We start from the raw sequence: 27,045 nt of genomic DNA on the forward strand, positions 1-27,045 counted from the left end.
CTCTGAGCACCCCCATGCCCCACGCACGCCCCACGCAACCCGACCACCCCCGTGCACCGTGCACGCCCCGCGCACGCCCCGCTCCCGCCCCCAGCGCTCCCGCGCGCGCGCCCCCAGCCGTGTGGGCGGGGCTCCGATTAGCCCCGCCCCCCTCGCTCAGCGCGTGCGCGCTTCCGTGCGTCCGTGAGGGCGGGTCCGGAGGGGCGGGGGAGGCGAAAGGGGCGTGGCCTCGGCGGGGCGGGGCGGGGCCCGGTTGCCATGGCAGTGACGTCAAAGGGCGGCGGGGAGCGGGAGCGGAGGCCCGGCAGAGGTCAGAGGAAAGGCGAGGGCCGGGGGGGGCCCGGGGGGGTTTGGGGGGCTCGGGGGGGGCCGGGGGAGGCCGCCCCTGCCCGGGGCCCGCCGCTGCCGCTCCTCACAGGTACGGGGAGGGGGCCCGGGGGGTCTTGGGAGGGGTATGGGGCTCGGGGGGGGAGGCGGTGTGGGGGTTTGGGGGCGGTGTGGGGGGGTTTGGGGGCGATGTGGGGGGGTTGGGGGGGGTTGGGAGAGGGCTGAGGGGCTGGGGAGCCTCCCCGGGGGGAGCCGGGGGGTTATGGGGGCCGCAAGGAGTCGTGGCTTCCCCTCAGAAGGAGCCCGGCACCCCCCCCCCCCCCCAAAGGAGGAGAGATTTCCCCCCCAAAAAAAGGAGGAGGCCCTCCCCCCTCCCCCCAAAAGAGAGGAGGCCCTCCCCCCAAAAGAGAGGAGGCCCTCCCCCCAAAAGAGAGGAGGCCCTCCCCCCAAAAGGAGGAATCCCCCCCAAAAGGAGGAATCCCCCCCAAAAGGAGGAATCCCCCCCAAAAGGAGGAGCCCCCCCCCGAAGAGGAAGAGGAGATACCCCCCCAAAAAAGAGCAGACCCCCCAATAAGAGAATACCACCCCCAAAAGGAGGAGACCCCCCCAAAAAAGAGGATACCCCCCCAAAAGGAGGAGACCCCCCCAAAAGGAGCATACCCCCCAAAAAGAGTCCCTCCCCCCCCCCCCCTCCTCCCCAGCACCTTGCCCCCTATAGCGTGGTGGCCTCCAACCCTGCGAGGACTGCCGTTATTTTTATTTCTATTTTATTTTATTTTTTTTTGTCTAGCGAAAGACCTGTACCTCAAGGCGAGCGGGCCGCCTAATTACATAACTGTAACTCCGTATCTCCGTGTTTCTACGTCTCCCTTTCCCCCCCCCCAGCCCACCCGCTGCTGGAGGAGGATGCTGCGGCCGCGCGCGGAGCCGGGCCCCGGGCGCGCTTCTTGCTGGAAAACCCCGGAGCGAGGCCGTCAGCGTGTGGGGCTTGGTGCCACGGGCAGCCCGCCACCGCCCCCGCGCCCAGGGGATGATGTAGAGGGCCAGGAGCGGCTGGGTGATAGGGAGCAGCGGTCGCGCTAAGGCAAAACCAGGTAAAGCTCTTGTTTGGTCCCGGGGCTGACTCCGTGACCTTGGATCCGTCGCTCTGCGTCTGCTTATCGGTCGGGAGGGGTAGCGCTTTCCAGGCTCGGCGCGCGAATAAATACCCTAATGACTGAAGTACTGAATAAATGCCCTAATGACTCTGAGGTGCTTATCTGCTGTAGCAATAACAGGTAGATAGCGCCGGTGTTTATACTGTAATAGCACAGGCGCCGCAGCCAGGTCTGCGTTTTGCGGGCGAGGTTTCCCAGGAGTAGCTAACCTTTGGATGGAAACAGGCACTCGCTCCTAAAAGCCTGTTAAAACGTGCGGTGCTGCCTGACGTGCGGTGTTTTGTCACCCTGTATTCCGTACTTTCATGTGGAGCGTGCTCCAGTTTGCTTCTCAAGAGCTGCCATTCCGCAGTGCAAATACTTGGTGGTGGGTTTTTTTCCTCCTCCTCCTTGCTTAGGACAATGCTGGTGTCCTCTTCCACTGCTGAGGGAGCCCTTGTGAGCTTCTAACGTGGCTGGTTATCTCTGAGCTGTGTGGTAGGTCCGGTGTTTGGGTCGGGAATTAGAAGAGAGGCGTTCAGGTATATCTGGCCGTATCTTGGTACGATGGAGGAATGACTTTAGGGAGCGGTTGGGAAGTTATTGTGATACCTTTAGGTGTACCTGGCAGGGCTGAGTCGTCGCGCTAACTCCTCCGCGCTGTCTCGGGCAGGCTCCAACATCCACAAGTAAATACAAATTCCTTCCAGGCAGGCGTCAACGAAAACAACCCGAGTAGCTCAGTTTGGGGAACGATATTTTTGCTCTCAACACCGTACGATGCTCTGTGTAGAGAATCAAGTGTCTAAAGCGTGCCACAGGCAAGCCCTTCAACGCAGGAATCTGAAAACCGTGGAGGAGTTGCCCGGAGTGGTTCCCATGCTGCTGTGCCGTGGCGCGCAGCCGCTGCCAGGACAGGTGAGCGCAGCCGGGCGCGGAGCTGGGAGCTGAGTTTCCCTCTCTGCAGTTCTCCCTCGTGCAAGCTGGAGCAGCCGGGTTACTCGTCCGGTGGCTTTTTGCTTTGTTTTGCCCTTTTATTTCTTATTTTTAAATCTGTTGTGGGAGGGCATGCCAGGCAGAAGCGCTAATTGCCTGGTATCTGAAGCTTGGGTGCTTTTTCGAGAGTAATTTGTCCGGTGGCTTATTGCTGGTCTGCCGAAGTTGGCGTGAAACTTCCATAACGCAGAGCAGGGACGCTGCGCCGAGGAGGAGGTAAGCACAACACACGGTTTTAGTTTATCTTTTTAACAACAAAACTGAAAGCTGCTCTAGCTGAATGGCACCACGCCGTGAATTCGTGCTATGTAGGTGCCCTGGAAAAACCGCATACCCAGTTCCGCAGCCACCCTTAGGCATCTCTAATTTATGCAGGCAGGGCTCGCTGAGTGACTGCTCTAAGTCCCAGTGACCTTAGCAGGTTTGCAGAGGTCACATTTTAACGCAGATAAGTTGTGCTTGAACTATTTCTTCAGCAAATATTAGGAGCAAGTGTTTGTGTACGCAGTCACATGCTTTTTTTTTTTTTCCCCAGTCCTCCGCTGCATTTTCTGTTTTCCTTCAGGTTCTTGCTTACAAACGCTGCAGTGAACGTGGCCTTTTTGTTTTGCATGTTTCCAGTCTATCACTTTAATAGTGGTAAGAAGCACAGGGGGTCGAGAACGACTTCTTTTTTTGAGGTCTCAGGAGCAAACGGCAGGGTTTTCCGAACAGGGGCGCCGCTTTTAGGATCAGAACAACTTGGCGTGTGGGAAGCCCGTGCAGCCGGGTGCCGTCGGCACGCTGAGAGCCGCTCGGGCAAGTCGCTTCTGCCGCTTCCAGCAGCGCCGTGCGCCTTACGTAAGCTGGCCCCGTATGCCCCGTCCCCGCTCCCACGCGTGGAAATCGGCGTTACCTTACCGCGCGCCCCGAGAGCGGAGCGCTCAGCTGCTGCTCGCCGGCTCGAGCGTCAGCGCGCAGAGCTCTCGCGAGCTGAAGGGAGAGGTCGATGCCAAGAGCGTAACGCCGGCCTCCTCGGGGACCTGGGGAGAAAGGCAGCTCCTCGTGCTGCTTTTGGTCGGGGGCGCTGAAGCAAGGCGGCGCTGGAGGTGTAAAGGTGAGCCAGGAGTTCCTGGGCAGGAGCTTTGAGCCGCATGGCACGTGGATGGACCACAGGCGCTGTGCTGATGGCTGCTGGTGAAACAGGGATGGAAACCAAAGGACTAGGGTTTCAACAGTGGCTTCAGTAATATTTAGGACTGGAAAAAAAAGGCTTTTACGTACTGTTAGTGTGCTCTTCCTGCTACAAGGTCTTAGGAAGAAATTGGGAGATGCTTTCAGGTAGGCTGGTGCTTTAACCTTGTTCCTGTAGCTAGCGTTTAGTCGTGCATAACGAAGGTACTGACACTTGCTGGGTGGGCTTGGAACAAACCTTCCATTACAAGGCTTCGGGAACAAACAACCCCTCAACTTTCCTTTCTTGCTGAAGCTATCTGGCATAAAATCCCGCAGTAATGCGAGGTTTCTAGTTGGAATCCAAGTGAATCGTTCATCTTTTGTTTTGAACACCACCTAATGCTTCGGTTACAAGCAAAGCCACTTCTTAAATGCTCTTGTCTCCCCTGCTGGTGCTCCGCCAGCCTGAGGCAGCCAAATTCCTGCTCGCCTGTCCCGGTGAGCACTTGTCTGGCTCCCGGGGTCGCTCGGGGAAAGTTTCCTCCCGAGCACAGGGCTGGGAAGGGCTGGCTGGAGGAGAAGCGCGCTGGATTGGAGGGCTCGCGTGGAAAGGCCGTGGGAGGAACATGGGAATCTGTCGTGGCTTCCCCCATGTGATCTGTGCCGTACCCCATGAAACAATTTCTCATTGTGCTGGGGCCACGTGGAACACAAGGCAAGCACACCGGCTATCTGCAAAGGAGCAGGTGCAGCGCTTTGATGCTCAAAAGCTGAACAAATTCCTGTAAGCGAGTAGTTCGTGCAGAGTTTAAGGAAAATTACTGGCAGAACATCTAAAAGGGACTTGAGTTTTCATTTTGAGTAGGGAATTGAATCATCCCTGCTGCTTTTATCACGCAAATCGGGGAATGCACTGGCTTTTTTTTTTTTTTAGTGCTTTTGTTATTTTTTGAGGGTATGAAATCTGTTTTCAAACCTTGTGCAGGAAGATGGGCAGCAGCGTAGTTTTCTGCGTTTTAGCAAGCTTGCAGCAGCTGTAAGAGTGTAAAAATTATTTAAAAACCACCTGTGTGGTGTACATTCAGGATTGCATGGCACCGTATTTTGTTGCTTTATGGATATTTATGCGAATATCCGAGTCAACGTGTATGTTGTCAGTACTCAGTAGCCATTTCGCGTTGTTGACGTAGACAAAATCTATTCTGGATGCTTAAATCTGCTAAAATATTTCTAAGAGAGCTGGCTGCTGGAGCAAGTTTCCCACAGGATGCAGTGGGTGTCAGGTCCAGAGGTCAGTGGCAGACAAAGTCAAGTGAAGGCTCCTCTGGATTTATCTTCCGGCTTTTTTTGAGGAGGAGAAGTTTCTCTTTGTAAAGAGGCGTGGAACTTCTCCTTGTTACTTCCTACCTTTCCAGATGCTACTAGGTATGTACAGGGCACTTCCCGCTTAATTTTTTTTATCAAAACCTTTTATTTTCTGTAGGAGAGGAAAAAAAGGAAAAAAACGGAATCAGTGCAGTTAATATATTCCTGAACTCTCAGCACGGAAGTTGCTGGTGTAAATCATAAAGCCAGATGGAGTTTGAAGCGCCTGTCATGCACGGCGTCGGAAACGAACGTTCCCGATACCAATAAAAGGGCCATATTGGGACTACGTAATTAATCCCTTCTCAACACATGATAAGGTTTGGCTACAGCAGTCGGAGAGCTGCTGGAGACAACTGTCAAGTACTTTGAGGCAGTGCATTGTTTGCCGAAAATAAAAATACCGACGTGGTTATTCTCATAAATGTAGGTATCTTTGGGTGATTTTTTAGTACTCATGTTAATATTAGTACTCATAACACCGTTTAAATGGGAGAATAAATGTGAATAGCAGCTGATTTGGGCTTGAATCTATCTCCTGGCTTAAGTACGTAGATAACTACATTTATATACGTGAAATATGGATGTAAATAAAGTATATTTAAGACAGGAAATGTATAGAGATTAGTTTTTTGGAGAGTTACGTAGCAAAGCCTGCTCTCCGTTGGAGCCTACGTGAAATGCAGTGACTGGTGAGCCCCAGGGAGCGATCTTGCAATTAAGGTTATTCACGGTACGTATCGGTGACCTGGCAGAAGTGCGCAGGAAGGTGCTAAAAAAGAAAGTGCTCGTGAGCTGGTACGGTGCCTGTGCCGGAGGCAGCCGGGAGGAGGAGTGGGCAGATGGCAGTCGGTACAAAACAGGTGAGTAATGAGATTGAGAGCAGGCTGAATAGACTTTGCAGCCGCCCGTGCTGTTTGCATTTGTGGTTTGGTTAAGCGATAGGGATTTTTTTTTATGATCTGTGCAAAGGGAAGGTAAAACGCCTGAGCTGGCACCGTAGGTGGTGGTGGAAGCGTGGCTGCTGGGATGAATGGGACGGTCAGAGCTTCAGGAGCTGGGAGAACTCTTTAAAACAAACAAAAACCCGTTTTATACCCCTCACCTGCAAGTTTATTCAGATTAGTTTGGCACGTGTAACACGGAGTATTAAGGAAGCACTCAAAAAATCTTAGTGCCTGGATAACGCAGATTTGCTGCCTGATGACAGATCGTTCTGAAGCAGCTCAGAGGCTCCAAGGCCTGTTTGTGATACTTGGGTTGCTTAATTCACCCAGTTAGTTTTCAGACTTCCTAGACCAGAACACTGCCCGAGTGCGCATTGCCTAGCGCCCTGATCTCTTCCACATTGTTGCTTGGAGGCACTAGGACAAAGGGATGGCTGGCGGGGGCAATGGTTGATCCCTTAACCCTTAGCATTGTGCTAGGTGTTATAATAAAAAAATAAAACATCCAGAAGCAGAAACGCTGTCCCCGCCTCCATTCTTGCTTCAGGAAATTTATGGTATCAGTTTCTAATAATAATAAAGGCCTGCAGGTGTAAGAGGATCCACTGAGATCCTGGTGATGTGCCCAGCAGAAACTTTAGCAGGGCGGCAGCAATCTCGATCTTTCCTTTTAGATACCTGCCTCAAAATCTTCCTGCTTTTTTTACTTTTTTAGGGTTCGGTAAGTTACACCAGCTGGGAGCTGGTCTAGCTGGAGAATGCCCTGCTAACAAAAGGGAATCGCTCCGCCTAAGCTGGCACTTAGCAGGAGCACAAGCTGCCTTGCGGATCATTTGGTGCAGATAAGTTTTTCTATGCTTGAAGTTATTCTTTTTGGAATATCAGTTTGCTCCTTGGATGCTGTCACCTTGCGATGCCTCAGTCCGAATGAGACCTGCAAAGAGTTTTAACTGCACGAGGATGCTGAGGGCAGGTCTCTATTTCTGCAGAACCGAAGGTTAGAAAGATAAAGGAAGAAGATTAAAATATCCCCAAGAGAATGCCCTAGCTAAGGTTTGTTTCCTGTCTGAGGGCATATTGAATCCTGTGGGAATGAGGAAGCTGAACTACTGAAGGGCTGTTCGATTCCTGTGTTTCACACTGAGTCAACACCGCGTTAGATAAGGAAGTGCTATTCATGGCATCTGTAAGAGCGCTGGCATTTCTATGAAGAACACAGAAATAAATCAAGTTAGTCCAAACCAGATCTTTTTGCTGTGTAAGAGCTGCGTGGAGAGTGAACGCTGGGGGCTGAAGATGAGTATAATAAATCAAAACGCCAGAGGAACCTCGGAGGACTTTCTTCGTCTATTCACTTCATTGTTTTCTTTGCAGATACAGCACAGCTCAGCCAAATGCAGGGTCATCATTGTTCTGGTGCTCAGAGTGTTTTCTAAACGTTTTTGAAGACTGAACTCTCTTTTCTGTGCGTTGCCTTACGCTGGTCAGTGTGTTGCTTGGCTCGTTTAACGCGCCGAGTGTTTTTACATGCAGGAGTCACGGTGAGAGCCCGCCGTTTGGGGTGAGTGGTGAGGTGCGTTGTGTTGCTGCTGATAACCCACAGAAAGGACTCGAATCTGTACCTTCTGGAAACTGCTGCCGTTTCCCAAAGCCGATGCTTGGCAACAGAAGATGCCCTGCTGACCTCTGCGGCTTGGCAGAAAATGCTCCTGTGCGTGTGAGCTTGCGAAGCGTACATCCCAGGGTACCGACTGCTCGGGGCTGCTGGCACGGCGTGCTTACATAAGAGGGAAACAGAAGACAGAGTTATTTAGTGAAATAGAAATTGGAAGTAAAAGGGGAAATTAGAACAGATTGAAAACTCAGCTCTTGCGTTTAACGGCGACCTTTCTAGCTGTTCAGCTGCTCTTACCTGGAATTTCTGAGATACGTCTCAGATATTGGACCTGGAGTGCTTACAGCAAAAGCCTCATGTCAGTGCTGCTTCGGGTAGCTTTTGGTTAAGTATATTTTTTCTTCTCAGCTTCTTTTGTGTTTCTTGTACTTACTGGTGCTCTGCCTGCAGTTGCAGAAGCTGTTCATGGCTTTTCCTGGAGATGGGCACCTTCATGCTTAAAGGCTGTTTTGGTTTTTTTTTCTTTTTTATCCATATTCGTTCTGCTGAGTGGTCTGTTTGATATGCATCATCGTTTTAAAATGTTCTTACAGCATCCTCATGTGTACTTAGCGTAATGTGTTTTGTTAACCTCCTGGGTTCTGAGAGTGCGTCTAGCTTCCTGTGCAGGGCACATGTCAGCAGTGCTAATAATATATCATAAAGCCTACCGATAACTGATCTGGTCATATATGGGCCGTGCTTATAAATAAATACAACTCCCAAAGCAGTAGATTGAGGGGCAACAATGAGGAAAAAACACTTACCCTATTTATTATTTTGGAGATTTAACCAGTAAAACTTTTTGAGAAATTGATATTACATTCACTTTTAGAAGGATAACTAAGCACATTTTTTTTTTTTTTTTTTTTTTACCAAATCAGGCTAAGACAAGAAGCCTAGCTAACTCATTTTTAATATTAGTTTCAGACAGGACTCTCTGTTTTCTGGGGGAGACGAAGGCAGTGTTTTCAAGAATGTTTCTCCTGATGGCAGCTCTGTGAGCCTAATTCCCCGGTCTCTCTGTAGGTCAAGGACACTTTCATTTTCACGCAGCCCTTTGCTGTGGGATAGCTAAGCCGTCTGCTGACGGGATCAGGCACGCTGGGGTGGATTCAGGTCACTGGAACACTGGGAATGTTCTGGTACTGGGGAAGGTAATTCTTCTGCATCCTCTCCCTCATCTGCTCCGAAGGTACCCGGGGAGTGCTTCAAGGAAATAGCAAGGGAAGTTAAGGCGACTCCGAGAGCTTTGGGAAGATGGGTGCGCTGTGTCTGTAGGCTTTCTAGCAGAAAAGAAGGCTGTGACACTAAACAGAGCTTGCAGCGCTCAAAACTTGAATCAGCTGTGAGATAAGACAGATTGTTTGAACAAGGGAACTTGAGAAACTTTCTTTGCCTAAAATACCCGTCTGTTTACTTTGTCTCTTTCCTCTCAGATTTTTTAATTTCTCTGTGACTTGTCAAATGGCTTGGCACAGCTGATCCGATGCTTTTAATGCAATTAATTACAAATGGCTGCAATAGTTAATATCCTGAGCTGCTATGTGATTAGGTACGATTGTTTAAGCTGGCATTTTGCATTTGATTTCAGCCTGTATGACAGCTTTGGGTTCAGAAGTCTAATCCCACTTTTATGATTTTTTTTTTCCAGTTTGAATTTGGTGACAAGTGAGTTGTCCTGATAAACACCCTGACCCAGGATCTGTGAACCTGGTGATTCAGTTAAAAGGCAGGTTATGCCAAATATTAACTAGAAGCAATAAAATCTCAGGAAGGAGAAATGAATCTGTGTACTTAACCATTCTCGGTTCTAACAAACCGCAGTTGTGATTTTGAGTGTTAACGTGAAGTTGCGTACTAGAGTAGCAGGAAGAACTGCTGGATTATTTGCCTCTCTTTCTTATACAACACAAATTTCAGCTTGAACTTCCTTATCGTTGTGGTTAATATCTGATTTCTTGCTTACATCTAGATTTTACAAAAGGGACCTGTGTTTACACAGCTTGGATTGCTGCTTTGCATGGTATTACCTGTACATTTCACGTAAGAATAGCAGGCATCCCAATAAAACCAAATCTCTGCTGCGCTTCTCGAAGACTGTTAATCATTAACTGTCCACAAAAAAAAGAAAAGAATTGTGAGTTTTCATAAGTCAGCTATTTAAAATGAAACTGAATACTAGTTTTATGTCAGTTTACTGATGGAGTATAACTGCACTGTTGTAGAAGTCTATTGAATAGTAAGCTGTTAATAGAACTATGTGGCTGTGGCTTCAGTCACTTCTTCATTCCCTTCCCCCCCCCCCCCCCCCCCCCAGCATAGAAGCAAAATTTATTTTAGCTGTTCAGTTAATATTTGCACAGTTAGGAGTTTTAGATCAGTGTACAGGTTACTGATAATTGTGATGTTTTCTGTCTTTAAGCTGGAAAATACAGTTCGTCTGAGGAATTCTGCTTTTAAACAGTATCATAGAATTAAGTTGGATTTAGACTGAATGTGAGATTTTGTTTGCATATGGGAAGTTGAAGGCAGATATTGCCAACAGTAGCACTAATTTTCTTGCACTTAAGTGGAGCCTAAGGCAATTAACTGGGTCTGTGCAGAGGCAATGAGGTTTGGTCTGTTAATGGTGCTGAAGTTTATTTTACACGATGATTAGAAGTCTATATTTGCAACCTTTCCTTGAGTGTCCCATTGAACAGGTTAATTTTTACTTAATTATTTGCACAGAACATCTTTGCCATAGAAATGAGGGGGCTAATATTCACTTTTCTGGTTTCAGTTACATCTTAATCCTTCACATGGAGGGGAAGATCACAAGCTCCACGTGGAACTGACTTCTGAAACTGAATCATTTCTTAGTAATTTCTTGATGTTTTTATGTTTCTGGAGAGCGAATATGGTTTTCACTAATTCCTGCTTGAAGTGCAGAAGTTCTGCAAAACCAACTGAGAATTTGCAGTTTGCCACTAAAATGGCAAATAAAAGTTGGGGGTCCGTGATAAGGGCTTTCAGTGACTTGTCCTGTGCTTGAAGTCAAAAATATGTATTGAACAGGGTGAAGAAGGCAGCTTGATTTATAAGTTGAATAAGTCTCTGAACACTCGGTTTTCTTCACTGTCCTGGTTTCTTTGGCTTGCTTTATGTAGGAAAAAAAAGAAAAAGGTGTGTGAGGAGGTGTCAGTTGACACAGATCATAGATGATAGCCCTTGTGGGAAGCTGAATGAAGGTAGTGTTCAGCTCTTTCAGTAGGTGAAATAAGTCTTATGGGCTTGAAACCTCTTCCAGGGAATGGCAACTAGTTTACGAACTAAACATGGCAGGATTCCTGTAAGAAGGTGTTTTATTGTTGTTTTCTTTTTTTTTTGTAGATACATTACTGTTTATTTGCAAATGTGTTGAAATGAGTTGATATGGGCAGCATTACTACCCTTTGTAATTTCTTTTTTTTCCTGTTGTGGTTCATTTTGTCCCTGCCCATGGCAGGGGGGTGGAACTAGGTCATCTTTAAGGTCCCTTCCAACACAAACCGTTCTGTGAGTCCTTTATTTGTGTTGGAGAGAGGTCTTCTTTTGAATGAGATCGTTGTCCTCTAGGAAGGTTCCCTTATAAATCCTGATAAAATCGAATTTATCGTGTAGAACCTCGAGACTTAATGATGTTTTTGTGTGGGAGCTCCTCTTTGGGTTTGGCTTGAATCTCTTGGGCAAATGTTTCCACCGACCTGTACCCTTGACCTAATGAAGCAACTAATGTTCATTTGTTAATAGTTGCTGAAGGAGGATCAAACCACATCCTTGGTTAGAGAGTTTCCTTAAATATTATTTAGGAATGGTAGCATTCAGAAATCTGTTGCACTGCCAAGTTCTCCAGGGGAAGCTTTTGCCTTAGGTAGCTGAGATGCTTAGGAATGCTCGGAAGTGTTTCTGTTTGGTTTTGCATTTATTTGGACTTTCTTTTGCAATCTTCTTTAAGGTCAGAGTACTTTCTGGACTCATCTGTACTACACGTATACCAGCAGGTGGAGCATCGGTAGCGTAAAATGGACTTCTCACTTGGAGGTCGGGTGGTTGGTAGGAAAATAGCCCCTCCAGCACTTCAGGAAGGTGATTGCCATGCACGTCTTGCTCGCTTGATGTCCATGGAGGTGGAGTCTGACTCTGTTTGGCACAGAGGTTTGGGGGACAGCTCCATGTTAACGTGATGTAGTGTTAGCAAAAAATGTTGGAGGACAATTTTCAGACTTGCACTTGGGATGAATTTGGATGCAGAGAGTGAAAGGTAACTTGCTATTTCTCTGGTGCTGTTTTAAGTGTCTGTTTCCTGCTGCAAGGCTTGGAAGTACTGATGCTGGGTCTAAATGGCTATAAAGTTGTTCTTTTAAGGGACTGTGGCTTTACCAAGTTTGTGGTTTGTTTCTGTTTTTTTTGTTGTTTACTGTGGCACGGGGGCAGGTTCTTGCTGTGGTTTCACAGGTCACCTTTATTGGTTTAGTGCTGTACTGCTACCAAAACAGAGTCCTGCCCCCCGGGAACTACAAACAGTGGCTTCTTCCTGCCAGCACCAAGGGTTGTCCTGCTGCAGTAACCGAGACCAGCTACCTGCTGTAGCAGAGAACTGATCTTTTTTTTTTCCAGGGTTAGTTTGCAGCTAAATACAGTGTCTGGTCCAAGTAACTTGCATCAGAATTGTATCAAATCTCTATGACGCTAGAGGAAATAGGAATCCTTCGTCCAGAAGAGAGCTAGCAAGACTACTCTTCTGCTACTATGCTCTTACTGTGATCAATTTAAACCATCCTGAAAGTGCACCGGTAGTCAGACTCCTTGGTGTGAGTGTCCTAGTAGTCTGTTCGTATCTTTGGAATGGTCCTTGTGCAACAGCCACCCAATAAACAACATTAAATATCGCTGAATGGTGTTCATACCACACGGTTTTTGCTTTCACACGTTGCTCTGTATTTTGCAGGCATGCATATATTTTAAGTGTCTGGGTTCTGTGACTTAAAGTTTAGCTAGTAAAAATGTCTTCAGGATGAACTTTGGAGTAACTTCGCCTTTTCATCTGCAGAGTGCCTGTCACTGTGGGCTGGGTAGTGGCGTTCCTTGCTGCTGGTCGTGCATTCCCTCGTCAGAAGTGAGTTTGTGTTTTCCCTGTTTGGTTGGCTGGTTTCATATGAACAGCAGATGGGAAGAAGATGAAGTTTACCTCCTTCTCTTTGAGAGAACACTTTTCCCAAATTCAGTCTCGGTATAAGTTGTAGCAGATCTCACACAGGTCTTGGAAAGGACCTTGCTCAGGACAGGGCTCTCCAAGTAGCAGCAACTCTGACTGGATGGCATTTGGCAGTGCAGGTTTAGGATGGTTTTGACATTGCGGACGTCAATATAAACCCAAGAATGGACCTGTAAATTTCCAACTTTTTATATAAATTGCTGCGTAACGAAACCTTGCACCGGGATAGTATTCAAGTTTGTATTGCAGCCCAACCGAATGTCTTGCTACTTCAGGAAAGATTTATTACGTGAAGCGCTTCTCCTGCCATTTATTTTGGGAGTCATTGAACATCTTATTAAACTGATTCAACTGGCGCAGTAGTTGCAAGTTCACTTAGCAGATTACACTGGTTTTAGTTGGGATCAGGAATGCGGTTTTGATCAGCCTGTTCAGGTGGCCTCTAGGCACTGGTCTGCAGTTCTTGTGGAGCATTTAAAGCCAATTCCTTCTGGATGAAACAGAATGGGGAGATGGTTTGACTGATGCATTGAGATAAATGATACTTAAACCACAGGCAGGACTAGAGCTGATTTGGGAGTAAAACCTTGTGGATTACATGTAGGTTGAGCATTTTCTTCAGCACAAACTGCCTAGTTTTGCAGATCTCCTCCTGTCGCACTATGCTACCTGCAGAATTTCTTTCAGATGAATCCATTGGTTCACCAAAACGTGTGAAAAGAAACAGTCGATGCAAGGAAGAGAGTATATTTTAGCTCCTTGTCTATTGACTGTGAGTACATCTCGTTCTTATTCTGAAATTCAGTGACAGCATGAGGTGATTCAAGATTAACTGGACCAAGAATATCCAAAGAGCAGGGTTGTGATGTGGTCTGAATAACTGAAGTTTCTCTTTGCCAAGCTGTTCAGTGCACTGCATCCAATTGTTGCTTAACCTGCGGGGTCCTAAGAGTTAGTAGGAGGAGGAACCAGTTCCTCTGCTCCACAGGTACTCGTAAAATGCTCGTTTATTGGTTTAATTCTGCTTATCAGTCAAGTACTTGTAGTGTGACAGAAGAACAGTTCAGAGGGTAATACAATCAGTCTTCTGTGATGAGTTTTGTTATGGTTTGGAAAGCCATGCTTACTACTGTGAGGAAACAAAATTGAGACTTAGGGAAAACAGAGACCTGAAATCTGTAGTTTATCCCAAAATGTAAAACTTTCTTGTGTATTGTTTAAGAGCAGGAATTTTAAAATTCAGTCTTGAAAATTAAGTCTTGTGGGAGATGAGCAATGCTTTCTGGGGCCTCTGCGTATTATTCTGTACATCAGTGCTGAGAAAGTGTTTGGCTTGAATCTCGTTATGGCTGCTGTCTTGGCTGCAGCCACCGCTTATAGGGCCCTTGTGGGGTGGGGACGATGTCCCTTACCCTGTGTGCAGTTTGCCTTCCCTGCAGGGAGCTGTTGCCTCCCGTTTCAGCTGGCTTCTCCCCCAGCTTCTGGGCCCTTGCCAGCAGGGCTGTTGCTCAGCCAGCTCTCCCCAGCCTGCGCTGATGCCTGGGATTATTCTGCCCTGGGTGCAGGGCTTTGTGCTTTTCCTTCTTGAACCTGATGAGGTTTCTTTTGGCCCAGTTCTTGGGCTTATCAGGGTCTTTGTCGGTTGGTAGAAGTGCTGCTGCTCACTCTGTCAACCTCCACATGGAGCTTGTTCTACGTGGGTGCCTCAAATGTGTCTTCCAGAAGCTGGTGGTAATCTCTGTTCCCTCTTTTGACTTCCTTGGATGGGAGTCTGGTGGTTCTTGTGCTTGTCACATGGAATTGTGCGAATTCCGTGGCATTTTGTATCGGTGATGCTGGTAGTTCTGTCTAGAGTACAGAAAAAGAAGGCTTGTGCATTTGGTAGTTGCTAAGCAAAATCTCCAACAGTATAAAAATCAAAGATTGTTTTTGTGATGTCGAAAACAAAATCCAGCTAAAAGTTACTTCTGTCTTCTCCAAACAACAACTGAGCAATGATTGCCTTCTCTTATTGTAGTCCAGTAACTAAATGTTACTTTGCTCCAAGTAAGGAAATACGACTCAAAATCACCAGATAGACTTTCCTGATCTATAAACATGTCAGGGGTATATCTTACTACTTCGTGTGTTATAAATTGTATAGGGAGGTGGCTTGATTCTAGAGCAAGTGTTGTTTGCAAGGCCATGAAAGTGGTCATTTTTTATAGATACTTGTCAGATCCTGTGCAAGAGTGACTTGAGAATACGGAGAAATTTCAAAATGAGCTGTTTTGGCAGTGCGTTGTCTTTTAGTTACTACTACCTGAAAACTGATTTCCTGAAAGCAACTTGGTGAAATCCTACCTTTAGAGAGACCTTTCAAGTACTCTTAAAGTTATTTTTGTTGCTGTTGTCTGATTTTTGCGTCTGAGGTGGTTGATGCTCAAACGGATGCCGTGACCGCATGCTGTTCTTGTGTGGACTGCTTCCTTTGGGGAAGCAGGCTGTATAGGGGCACTTAAACGAATGGGCCCCTTGGGTATTACTGCAAAACAAATAATTAACTTTTTTTTTTGAACTCGTAATACCAAATGCCACACACTTATCTGATGTTCTTGACCTGCGTGCTTGCTGGGTTGAGCTTATTTTCTTGGAAGTAATTAAAAAAAAAACACATATATGCTTTGCTGGGAGCAAGGTTAAGATTTATAGTTTTGTGCAGATCACTTCTCAGTCCGATCTCCTTCAAGGTTCAAGCGCAGCGGAGGAGTTGAGCTGCACTTCATACAGAAAGGAAAATGAGCTGTTGCAGCAGTGCCCTTTCACCAGGCTGCAGCAACAATCTCAGACTCTGCTTGCTGAAATTACAGCAGAGGGAATGTCAGAATCTGTCATATTTGTGGCTATACAGGCTTGGAAAGGTTAGAATATGCTCACACAGGGCTGCTCTTAAAACAGGAGCATTTGTTGTGTTGTGTAGCCCCTAGATCTATTGGTGGCTTGGCCTGAGTTGGGTATTTCCTTACCGTCTTCTCTAGTAATATGGTGTAGGCTTAACTGTTGGATCTCTGATGGCAACAGAGCATCCAAACGTGTCCTCGGGCAGCGAAGGTAAGCGGTGGGACTCTGCAGCACGGATGTCTCATTGCAGTTCTGAGCTTGTTTCCGTCAGTGGTACAGAGGGCTATTGTTGGCAGCTGGTATCACCAGAGAATTATAATTGCAAATGTGAATGAAAAGTCATTAGATGAAGTGTGCTAAATGTGCCGTTGTTTTGGAGTCTGCTACACCAGACTCAATTTGATAGCAGCTTAAAAAAAAAAGGGGGGGGGGAGGAAAGGGGAGATGCGAAGAGAAACAACCTAACCTAACAAATGACATGTATAGCTTTTCTTTTCTTTTTTTTTTTTAGGGGAGGTTTTTCCATTCATGCTTGGCTATATTTGAGTCAGCAGGCAGGGAGGACTTCAGTGTTGTAGGAGAATTCGTAATGAGCATAGTGTGTGTGTGTTTTTGTTCAGTTGTTGTTTTGTTTTTGAATAACCAGAAAATAAATATTAATTTAACTTTTTAAGAGTAGAGCTCTTCTGATCCTACTGCAAAGAACATCTATTAAATTTATTCTTTATGCTTCTATTTCTTCTCAAGTGTTAGGGTTGTTTTTTTGCCCTCCTACGTCTGTCTTCTGCTCTCATTAAGAGATGATCAGATCCATTATTTTGTATTCAGCAGTGTGAACTTTCTTTGTATGTTCCAGATTGAGTACAAGATGGAGATGATCCTCCAAAGACGCCTTTCACCAAAAAAAAAAAAGCGCTCACTTTCTGCAGACAACCTCATCGTGTTGGACCAGAGATACTTCTTACCTTGACAGAAAAGACAGGCTATGGGCGCAGATTGGGAATTGGAAGACTCTCAAGATAAAACAGAATTGTCATGTGGAGGTACCTGTAGCCTATGTGAAGTGATTTGTTTTAATAATTTCTAGTAAAGCATCTCCAAGACTACGCTGGATGAAATGATATAATTTTGTTGTAGCTCCTTGTGAGGAATCAGGCAAAAATTCCTTTTCTGCTAGAGGGACCAAAGAGACACCCTTTTCCCTCAAAGAGGGACCCTTTTTCTGTTCTTGATTGCAGGTAAACCTACTATTGGGGTTTTTATGAGGGCAATTCGTTGTAAGTTCTTAATAACAGATGTATTTTTATTTTATTTTTTTTAATTCTAAAGCAAAATGACCTTGGATTAGCCACTTCCTGCCCCCTGAGGTGGCTGCAAAGATGACTGAGTACTGCAGAACTTCCTAGGTTACCTAAAATAAAGACTTAATTTGACTGGGTAACTTCGTGGGTATGTTACTGTACCCAGTAGAGAGACAAGAAGGTGTTTTATAAATACATGATTTCTTCACACTGAACTGTTTTCAGCCAGAGGGAAGAAGAGGCTTGGGGGGAGGGTGTGTGTGTCTAACTGCTGCCTTCATTTGCTTAGTGGATCACAGAGAAGAACCAGGTAATTCTTGAAGGACAGCAAAAGGATGAGACACAATGGACGCAAGTTGCAGCAGGAAATTTCAGTGAAATGTAAGGGAAAAGAAACTTCAGCCTGTGGCTGGTCAGGCACTTGACCAGGTTGCTCAGAGAAGTTGTGAAATATCTGTGTGTCCTTGGAGATGCTCAGAATTTGAGTGGAAAAGACCTTGAGCAACTTGATCTTACTTTAGATTCAGCTGTCCTTTGAGCAGGGAGATTGCTCTAGGTGATGTCCAGAAGCCTCTTCCACTGTAAGATATTTCTGGATTCTGTCTGGTAACTAGCTTGAAATTTTTTCTTCAACAAGCATAGGTTTAGCATTGTTCTAAGCTCTCTTTCTGATCTTCTATTGTAATGACTTTTCGTGTCTTACTTTTTTAATCTGTGCTCACTAGAGTCAGAAATGGGGTCTGCAGAGACTGCTTTTGTAAAGCACGTACTTAACAGCTGTTTGGAGTCTCTGTTGCATAGGAGCTCTGACTCCATTTCGCTTTACTGGATCTGTCCAAGTCAAGCTTTAAGAAAGTGAAACCAATTTCCAAGGTGCTCTTGCAGTGCTGTTTTTGTTACTGTTTTTCAACTTCAGTTTTGTGTATTTACAGTTCACAGCACTAAATTTTAGAAGGAAAATATTTTGGAGTAGAGCGAGCTAAGAAGTTGAAGGCAAATTGTAGCTTTCTCCTATGGAGAAAAATTTGTGAACTGTTGTAGCTGTGCAACTTGATTGTGATAGCATTTCTGCATGCTGTTCCTGTGTTCGTAATTGATGCATATCTGCATTTACATGGGTTATGGCAAATGACAGTGAGCAATCTCTATTTAGTTGCTGCTCATGTACGTTTTGGAGAATTAATGCGAGAAATGAATAGGGCCCAAGTCTGTCTTGCATAATGGATCTGTGTCAGTGCTTGGGCTTGCTATGCTGTAGGAATTCTCTTTGCTGCAGTTCTAGATTGATAGTCAATTATTTTCTTACCTATTACACCTTGATTCTTTGAAACAGTGAATCATGGAGGGGAGTGCATAAGATAAATGCTTCTTCCTCATCATGTGTAGTCACAGCAGACAAAATTTACAATTTTGTTCTGTGTTAGCTCATGCTCAGTTGTGGGGCAACCGGGTGGACGCCCTTTTGAATCAGGATCTGAACTTTATTTTGGCTCACACTACCTTGTCTTCTGTAGTTTATCCCCTTCCTTTTGTCAGATGAGAACACTGTTTTACAACACAGACATTGTGAAATGCCTGTGTTTTTCTGAAATGATGATATACATGACATTTGCATCCAACCCTCACTTAACTTTATCTTGGCTGCGTTAACAGTATACTGTTTTCACACTTCCCATTCATTGTTAAAACGAGACATACTTTTGCTTTCTTACAGCCCAATTTAAAAAATCTTTATCTATTACACTAAAACTGGTAGTTGTACTGTGTGTGTATTAGTGATCATAAGCAGGGTGCGTAGTTTCCTTAATACATAAAGGAAATGCCATTTTAAAACTGCTTACATGAATTATGAAGAAGTAGGAATTACATCATGCGGTGCTTAGTGCTACAGTGAACTCTCTGGGGCTATTGTATCAGGAACAGTGAGCCAGCAGGAGCAGGGAGGGGATATAAACTACCTCAGCTCTGGTGAGGCCGCACCTCGAGTGCTGTGTTCAGCTTTGGGCCCCACACTACAAGAAGGACATCGAGGCCCTGGAGCGTGTCCAGAGCAGGGCTACGAAGCTGGTGCAGGGCCTGGAGCACAAGTCCTGTGAGGAGCGGCTGAGGGAGCTGGGGGTGTTTAATCTGGAGGGTGCTCAGGGCAGACCTTATTGCTCTCTGCAACTACCTGAAAGGAAGGTGTGGGGAGCTGGGGGTCGGCCTCTTCTCACAGGTAACTAGTGATAGGACAAGAGGGAATGGCCTCAAGTTGTACCAGGGGAGGCTCAGGTTGGAAATGAAGAGACATTTCTTCTCAGAAAGAGCAGTCAGGCACTGGGACGGGTTGCCCAGGGAGGTGGTGGAGTCACCGTCCCTGGGGGTGTTCAAGGAGAGGTTGGACGTGGTGCTTAGGGACATGGTTTAGTGGGTGACATTGGTGGTAGGGGGATGGTTGGACCAGGTGATCTTGGAGGGCTTTTCCAACCTTAATGATTCTATGATTACAAGATCAGAGCCTTTACCTACCCTAGGACATGCAGTCAGTGTTCAGGATGGTGACACATCTGAACCGCTGCATGACAGAAGTGCTTTTGGAGATGATTTGGAGTACGTAAAAGCTGAAAGCTATGGTTCTTAACATCTAATGCTGATTCAGATGCCTTACTTTGCACAGGACAAATAGTTTAATTTATCCTGTGTAATCCATGAAAAAGTGAAATAAAAATGCTTGTATACCATAAGGCTAGTTAAAAATGCGTATTTTTTTTTTTTGCTTAGACTTATAAGAGGAGTTTGGTGGGGAGGGAAATGGAGGAAAGAGCATATAGAGAGCTTATCAGTCCACATATCATTATTCTTTAAGCAGACTACATAGGAGCATGCCGTAGTGTTTTAAAATCCAATTCTTTACTACTAGAAAACTGGTGTACGCTGTCTGTGATTTTCATTGTGAAGTTCTACCATTTTCTCTAACTTACATGCAGTTCAAGAGTTCCTTTATATTTAGGATTTAATGTTTAATTCTCAATTCTGTTCTGGTCAATAAGCATGACTTAAAATAATCAGAGCAGTAGTTAGGATCTGGATTCCTTTGTCAGCAGTAACTTTTTTTATTTTGCTTGCATCAAGCATCTGTGTCCAAACTGCTTTGACAGGTAGACTGATCGACCAGACCTTGACTCCAAAACACACACGAGCATGCATACTTAGACTCCTTTAACTCCTTTTTCAGTTATTTGTGTGCCAACTGACACTTCAATGAATAATAGTGTAGATTTCATACTACAAGTAATGCTTTCGTTATTGCTGTTCTTAACAAAAGCTGTTAACAGCATTTACAAAGCCAGCAATTGATATTCTTCAGTTTGTAGTAACATTAGAATAATTAGAAAATTAGAAAATAAAGGAATTACCTTTAACAAAAGCTGGAGTATGCTGTCAGCTTATCTTTTTTTTATAAAAAGTGTATGGGAGAACACCTGAAGAAGTTTCTTTATGAATACCCGGCTTCAGTTTTCATCAAGCTTTTATTGATTTTCATAGAAGTTGTATCCCTCAAGCATATAGCTGCACAGAATGATCTGTACTGCATATGCCTTTTAATACCATATCTGGCTGGAACTGCAACTCTAACTCCCGTATACAAATACAATCACGTTGAAAGATGCTGTGCAAATGTCTGTAGCTGACAGTGAGTTTGATAAAGCAGTAGGAGACTTTGTTGTCTTTTATAGCATCTGGTTTGTGGTGATTTACGTGTTAAAACAAAAGGAGGCTGACGGGAGTTTGTTCTCTTTAGGTGACATTGCAGTAACCTTTATAACTTCCTTAAGAAGCAAGTGTTAAAGGAGAGCAGTGGAAGAAATGGTTCATTGCAACTTAATGCTCAGCAGCCTAATTAGCCAAATACCATGTGCCTACCTCTGCATGAAATAACCCATTTCTTTCCAAGGTAAAATAGGAATTTTCAGTTTTGGAACAGCCTGAAGAGGCCTTTGTTACAAATGACCACTGGCTTTTTAACTATTTATTCTCAAATAATGAAGGTCAGCATGGTATCCATAGCGACTGCATGCAGCTTCCTCATTAATCTTGGCATTCTCCTGCAATAACTAAATTCTCTTACTGCTAACAAGTTTTCGCATTTCAGAAGGAAACCTTTATTTGAAAACAGGTTGCGATTGGGTTTCTGTAACTAAGAAATTGTGAATATGTAGCTTTTCTTCACTCTTAAACTACTTGTCATAATTTCCACTTTCTGACTTTACTTTGGAGGCCTTAACAGAAAGGCCCAGAACAGGCAAGCTTAAGTTGCGGAAGTCTACACGTAGTCTGGCCATAGAAAACTTCTTAATTGTGAAGTCCTTTTTCTAAAGGGATAAAGAATATTAAATGAGAATGTTACTCTGTTTTCATCTGTTAGTTAAAGGAAGGTTTTCCACTATAAACTACAAAATAAAGGCATTTAATAATAAAAGCATGTGAAGATGATCAAGCCAGAATGATATGGTTAAAAAAAAATCTGCTGATAGACATTTCAGACCCTCCAGGTCTATCACAAGGAAGGGGGGAACTTTTGCATCACCAGGAGCACCACTGAAGTCCTTTGGCATTTGTCGGATTTCTTCTGTGCAGAAAATGGGAATCAAAGCGTTAGAGAACATGAAACAACTCAGTGTGATGTACTTAATAAACCAAAGTAATCTAAATTAAATTCTTTTTAATAGTATCTGGAATTGTAAATATTTTTAACATTATAAGAGTTCTTTTAGCTGAGAAGATACTGACTGTATCAGACCAGAATGCTGTCTTACAGGAGTTTTGGTACTTATTTGTCGAAGAAGGGAATTAAAATGGTTCCATCTGGAGGATGTTATTGTTTCCCTTCTACCCTGTCCCTCTCCTTTAATGCTTAACTCAAAGATAACTGTTTATATTTTTTATTTGGTTGTTTGTAACAGACCCATAAACTGATCAGTCATTCTAACACTGGGGGAAAAGCATACTTTCAGATTTGTTTCTAATACTTTTTTCACTATGAGTATGGCTTGTTTTGTTTGTGTGCTCAATTTTGCATATAGTTATATATATATATATATTTATACTCTCCTTATATTTTGAGAGCTCTGGAAATGATTGTACAGGAAGAAAAAAGTATAAATTTATAGGTGTATATATAAATATGTGAACCTAACAAGGTCTAAAAATGTGTATTAAAATTGAGTATGTGTATTTTCATATGTTGCATGTAGAAACTTGGTTAAGTAAGTATATGTTGATCTAGAATTGTGTTGGTTTGCTTTAACAAAGCGAAGATGAGATTTTCTTCAGACTTAGTTGAACAGCAATTTGTTGGAATGTTAAGAGAACCATGTCTTAAATTTTTTTTATCTCCCCTCCTCTGAAGGTCACCAACTGCTTTGTACAGTTAGACAGTGGCAGTGACGCATCGTAGTCTGTTGCTGTAAACATCCCCGACTGGAAGCTGTAGCAGCTCTAGCTTTCAGTCAGATGTTTGCTGCACCTGGCTACTCTTGGGCAACGTCCGACAGAAAAGGTGCCGTAACGACACGTGCGTAGATACGTAGCTGTTAGTTTCTGTAGACACAGCCGAGCTGCCTTCAAGCAAGTTAACCTGGTTGTTGGTAATAGTGCTGCTACGATCCATTGAAATCTAATCTGTTATAAATGGAGATGCAAAGTTACTGCACTTGTGTCACTCAGAAATGAGCCTCTGCTGCGTTGCGGTGCGAGCTACGGAATTACGCCTCACTGGAACGTAACAGCAAGGGGGGCTTAATTTCGTGTACAGCTATCTGTAAACCAGACTTTCATAAATTGTCTGTCTTAACAGCTTGTTACTTACGACTCTTAGGAAAAAATATGTTGTCAAGTACTTAGCAGGCAGTTCATCGGATGTGCCTTGCTCCTTGTTGTTCTTTCTGAAATTCCGTGTTCTGGGTCTCCTATGAGTGGGTGGTGCTCTTATTGTTTGTAAGCTGGATGTAACCCAAGGCCAAAATAAAGGTTAAAAAAAATAACACAGGATGTATTTTTGTAGTAACAATGCATAAAATATATGCTTGTTTGTGGTATGGTCACTTTGGTTTGTGCTACCCTCACCACGGCATTTACAACGGATTATTCTTTACACAAAAAACAGATTTTGAAAGTAGTTCAAACTTAACTCCTCACTAGCTGTTGACTTAAAGCAATCATTTCAACAAGAACAACTTTGCAAAACAGCTTCAGCACTCTTCACCTTCTTCTCTACTAGGAAGTGAGACCTGCAAATGCAGTTTCCTAGATTTCGTCTGGGATTTCTTTTCTCCTTTGTTTCTCTTTAGTCCTTTACTTGTAACAGATGGGGAGGGGAATCGCATGTACAAGTAAACTCTGCGCTTTAGGCGGAAAGTATTCTTGGTCTGCTTTAGCTCTACATTCCTCCCTCTCCGAAGAATATTAACTTTATATTCCTTGACATGTGAAAGACAAACTTTATTAAGTTATTTGATGATATTATTCTAGTAGTTATAGTAATACCTTGCTATTGTTTAATTTCAGCATAGGGATTCTGTAGAAGATCACATCGAAAGATACAAATACTTAATAAATAAAATAGGGTTTTCTTAGTCCTGAAGAAGCTAGACAGCAAGCAGTGGAAGGGTAATGATTCTGAAGCAGGTAGTGAATGGCCACTTGTGAACCAAGGACAGCCGTTCTTCTATCGTGGTCCCATGACCCTAAATATTAAGCTTCTGTTACCTGGGTCATCTGTCCAGTAACAGTGCCCTGTGGTTAGAGAAGGAAGGTTCTGAACTTGTATATGGATAGCACTGCTACGAAGACTTCTTTTCAAAGTAATGTGCACACAACAGAATCTCAGTTAAAATCTTTTTTAAATATGATGTTTGGTTTGTGTACTTTAAAAAAAAAAATACTTTGAAGCGGGATCTACAAATCTTGATTTCCTTTTTTAAGGAAAAACACAAGTGCTGATAGTCATTTTCCAAGCTTTCTTTACTGTAAATATTTAGCATTTCCTAGCTCTGTATAGTATTTGGACTTAAAAGCAATGAAGTGTTGCCTGTTAACATTCTTCGCTGAATGATCAAAGTAAATGTTATCTCTTAGTTAATCTAATAGTCATTTTTGTTAGTGCTGTCTTAGTCTTGCCACATGCCAGATAAGTGTAGAGGAAAAACACGCTGTTAGTTCACATGCGGTTTATCAGTCCAGTCTTGTGGAACTTTATTTATGTAATAGTATTAATACATATACTCAAACACAGCTATCATGTCTTCACATGAAAACAAACTGAAGTGGTGTGCGACTGTAGGAAATAAATAAAAAACCCACACTGAGTTTGTTTGGGGTTTTCTTGCTAAGTGTTTGAAATACAAGGATCTCTTGTTTTCTGTACGTGAAATACAAACTACCGAACGTCTTAACATGTCTCAAACATGGCTGTTGTTTGCGAATGAAGAAAGTGGAGTTTTTTTAAAAGCTGTTGGCCATGTGCATTTTTATGCAGGGATACAAGGTGGGCTTGTAGTACTGGCACTGCTGGGAAGGGGCTGCTGGGTCAATGGATTTTAGGGATGGAAGAGGCAGGCTTGGTGTCAGCCTAGTCATCGGCAAAGCAAATTACTGCATCTTGTTAATATGAATCTTGTTAACGTGAAGGCTGTAACTATGTCTTATGTTAGAAGAAGACATAAATAAGGTTCTTATATTTTACAGTCCACTAATCTGAGAGTGAAAGCAGATATCTAAAGGAAGAAAAGGAGGTTGGTGCTCCAGAGGCCAGTGGTGAAATTGTGAACGTGCAGCTACTACTTCCAGGCGACTGTCGTACACAGTGCAGGTGCAATGTTTTGGAAATGAACATGCAGACCTTTGGAAATGGAAGCTAGGGTGAATACCGTGGCCCTTGCTTGCTGAGCAAGTAGAATGCCTGTGAAGCTGAGTGTTTGGGGGCTGGATTAGTTGCCTGTGGTTTTCTTCTAGGTGTTTTCTCTGACCGCTTAAAAGCAATACATCAAAGTTCTCAGTAACTTTAGGCTGCATGAAGCACTCTCCCCTTGCTGTGAACTCACGGATGCATTCAGTAGAAATGCTTGATCTCTTTGTTTGTTTGTTTTTCATGTAGTGAACCAACTGTTAATGTTTGGAGGAGCGCTTCCCCCAGCCTTTGCGTATGAAATGATCTGCATCTGTGGTTCACTCTTCCCAGTAAATCTGTAAAACACCTGCTCAGCAAAGAGCTTTGAGAAGGCTGAGACTTGGCCTCTTGGTTGACTGAGTTTGTAGAAGTATTCTTTTTTTCCTGGACTGGTAATATTTTGTTTGTTCAAGGCTGTGGATGCTAGATCAGACACACATTTAAAATAAGATGTTGAAGCTTAAGTAAGTGTCGTGTTCCCTTGCTGTTAAAATGACTCATTAACTAAGTAACTAAGTAACTAAGTCTGTGTGGAGGAAAATAAGAATTAAGAAGATTAAAATAACAAGAAGAGTACCTTGAAAAAGTTTTGGAATGGGAATTAATTTAAGGAAATGCAACACAATTAGGAAGACATTCAAATATAGCAACAAAACTGTAAAATTTAGCACATAAAGGAAGCTGTGGATGTTTTTAGTACAATACTACAGGAGTTGAATTTTTGCATAAACCATTTGAGATGGACATCTCTGAGGACTGTTACCCAATTTGTACTACCCTGTTGATGTTCCATGTATATTTTGGTGACGAGTATCAATTTTGAAAATGATATGAATTTGAGATTTCTGGAAGGTGCCTACTTTGAGCGTCAGGAGTCTTGGCAGGTAAGTGCAACAGAACGCTGATCGCCATGGTCTGTGAGAAACTTTTTCTTCCTACTTTTTTTCTGATACCTCTACAGTAGTAGGGACTGTGCATGTATATTCCTGTTCTGATATTTACAAGGTTAAATGTTAAAAAAATCTAGTGTTCCAACCTTATTACGTCAGTAAAGCTTGGTAATTTGCATGCGCCTTATGAATTGCGTAAGTTGTAGCTCACACAATGTATTGCAGTATGTCTGTGCCGATTCATTTTTGGATATCTTGAAAGCCAATGCTGTATTTATATTGTTAAGCTAACTTTTAGTTCCTGTAAACATCCTACACTCAGCTATAACAAGTGGTAGGGCTGGGGGGTGGATGTTTACTTCAACTGACTTGGAAAGGCAGCTTTCCTGAATGATCAAGTGACATATTGGCAAGAACGGAATACTATTTTCCAGTAGTATTCAAATAAGTTTATTGTACTGTAAATACTCTTCTTTTGTGGAAGCAATGTATTCCTATAGATGTCTTAATAGTCAATATAAACCTTAATTTGAGCATGTAAATACATGTTTATTGTAAGTCAGTCTTTAACTGCTAAAACGTGTATCTTTTTTCTGATTGTGAATAAACTGTGCTCCTACTTCCTTGTCTTGAAAGGTGAACTTCTGGTGTCCTTAGTTCACCCAGGATACACTGGTGATAGGGAAATACCTAAAATCTAATATCGAATGTTCAGTTCTCAGTTGCAGCAGTGATTTGTCATTTGTTATCTATTTGTTATTTGTTATCTATTTGTTCATTGTCAAAGGAAGAAGGGATGATAATGGGTAATGGTAAATAAAAAGAGAAATAAATAAATGAAACATTAAAGTGGTAAAAAAAAAAATAGATTTAACTGTTTCTGTTGCCCTTTGTATCAAACAAAATCAGAAACATCTCATTTTGATGGGGAAAATTTGTATAGCAGAACACAGAAGCAGCCAATCTTTAGCTTTGCAGTTTAACTCTTCTTACTAGATTCTAGCACATCTTATGTGCTAGAATCTCATTCCTGCTAATGTTTTAAATACTGATCTCATACTGATGGATGTATTAAATGAAATACAGCTCCAGTATTGGACAATATTAAATATTATCTCTAACTGTTCAAAAAAAGTTAAAAAATAATTTTCTTCAGACCTGACAGATGAGGGACCTGGGATTCATCACCATTGTGAACTATAACTGGGTTTCTTGAGGATCACTTTTC

At 43.7% G+C, this 27,045-nt stretch overlaps 2 long non-coding RNA genes across 8 annotated transcripts in view; one reads left to right on the top strand and one right to left on the bottom strand.

The window, feature by feature from the left end:
- The window catches only part of LOC310894911, a 391,370-nt gene that overhangs the window by 285,224 nt on the left and 79,101 nt on the right, over positions 1–27,045 (bottom strand). The window lies entirely within an intron of this gene.
- Positions 206–25,423, top strand: LOC310895604. Of its 7 annotated transcripts, XR_014580792.1 has the most exons (5): positions 206–310; positions 1,213–1,421; positions 16,556–16,742; positions 17,290–20,934; positions 22,390–25,423. It is a non-coding gene; the product is annotated as an uncharacterized lncRNA (long non-coding RNA). The 7 variants fall into 7 exon arrangements; XR_014580791.1 differs by lacking the exon at positions 17,290–20,934 and having other exon boundaries at positions 16,556–16,937; XR_014580793.1 differs by lacking the exon at positions 22,390–25,423 and having other exon boundaries at positions 17,290–22,383.

Source organism: Anser anser, assembly GCF_964211835.1.
Source record: "Anser anser genome assembly, chromosome: 2".
Classification (NCBI taxonomy): Eukaryota; Metazoa; Chordata; class Aves; order Anseriformes; family Anatidae; genus Anser; species Anser anser.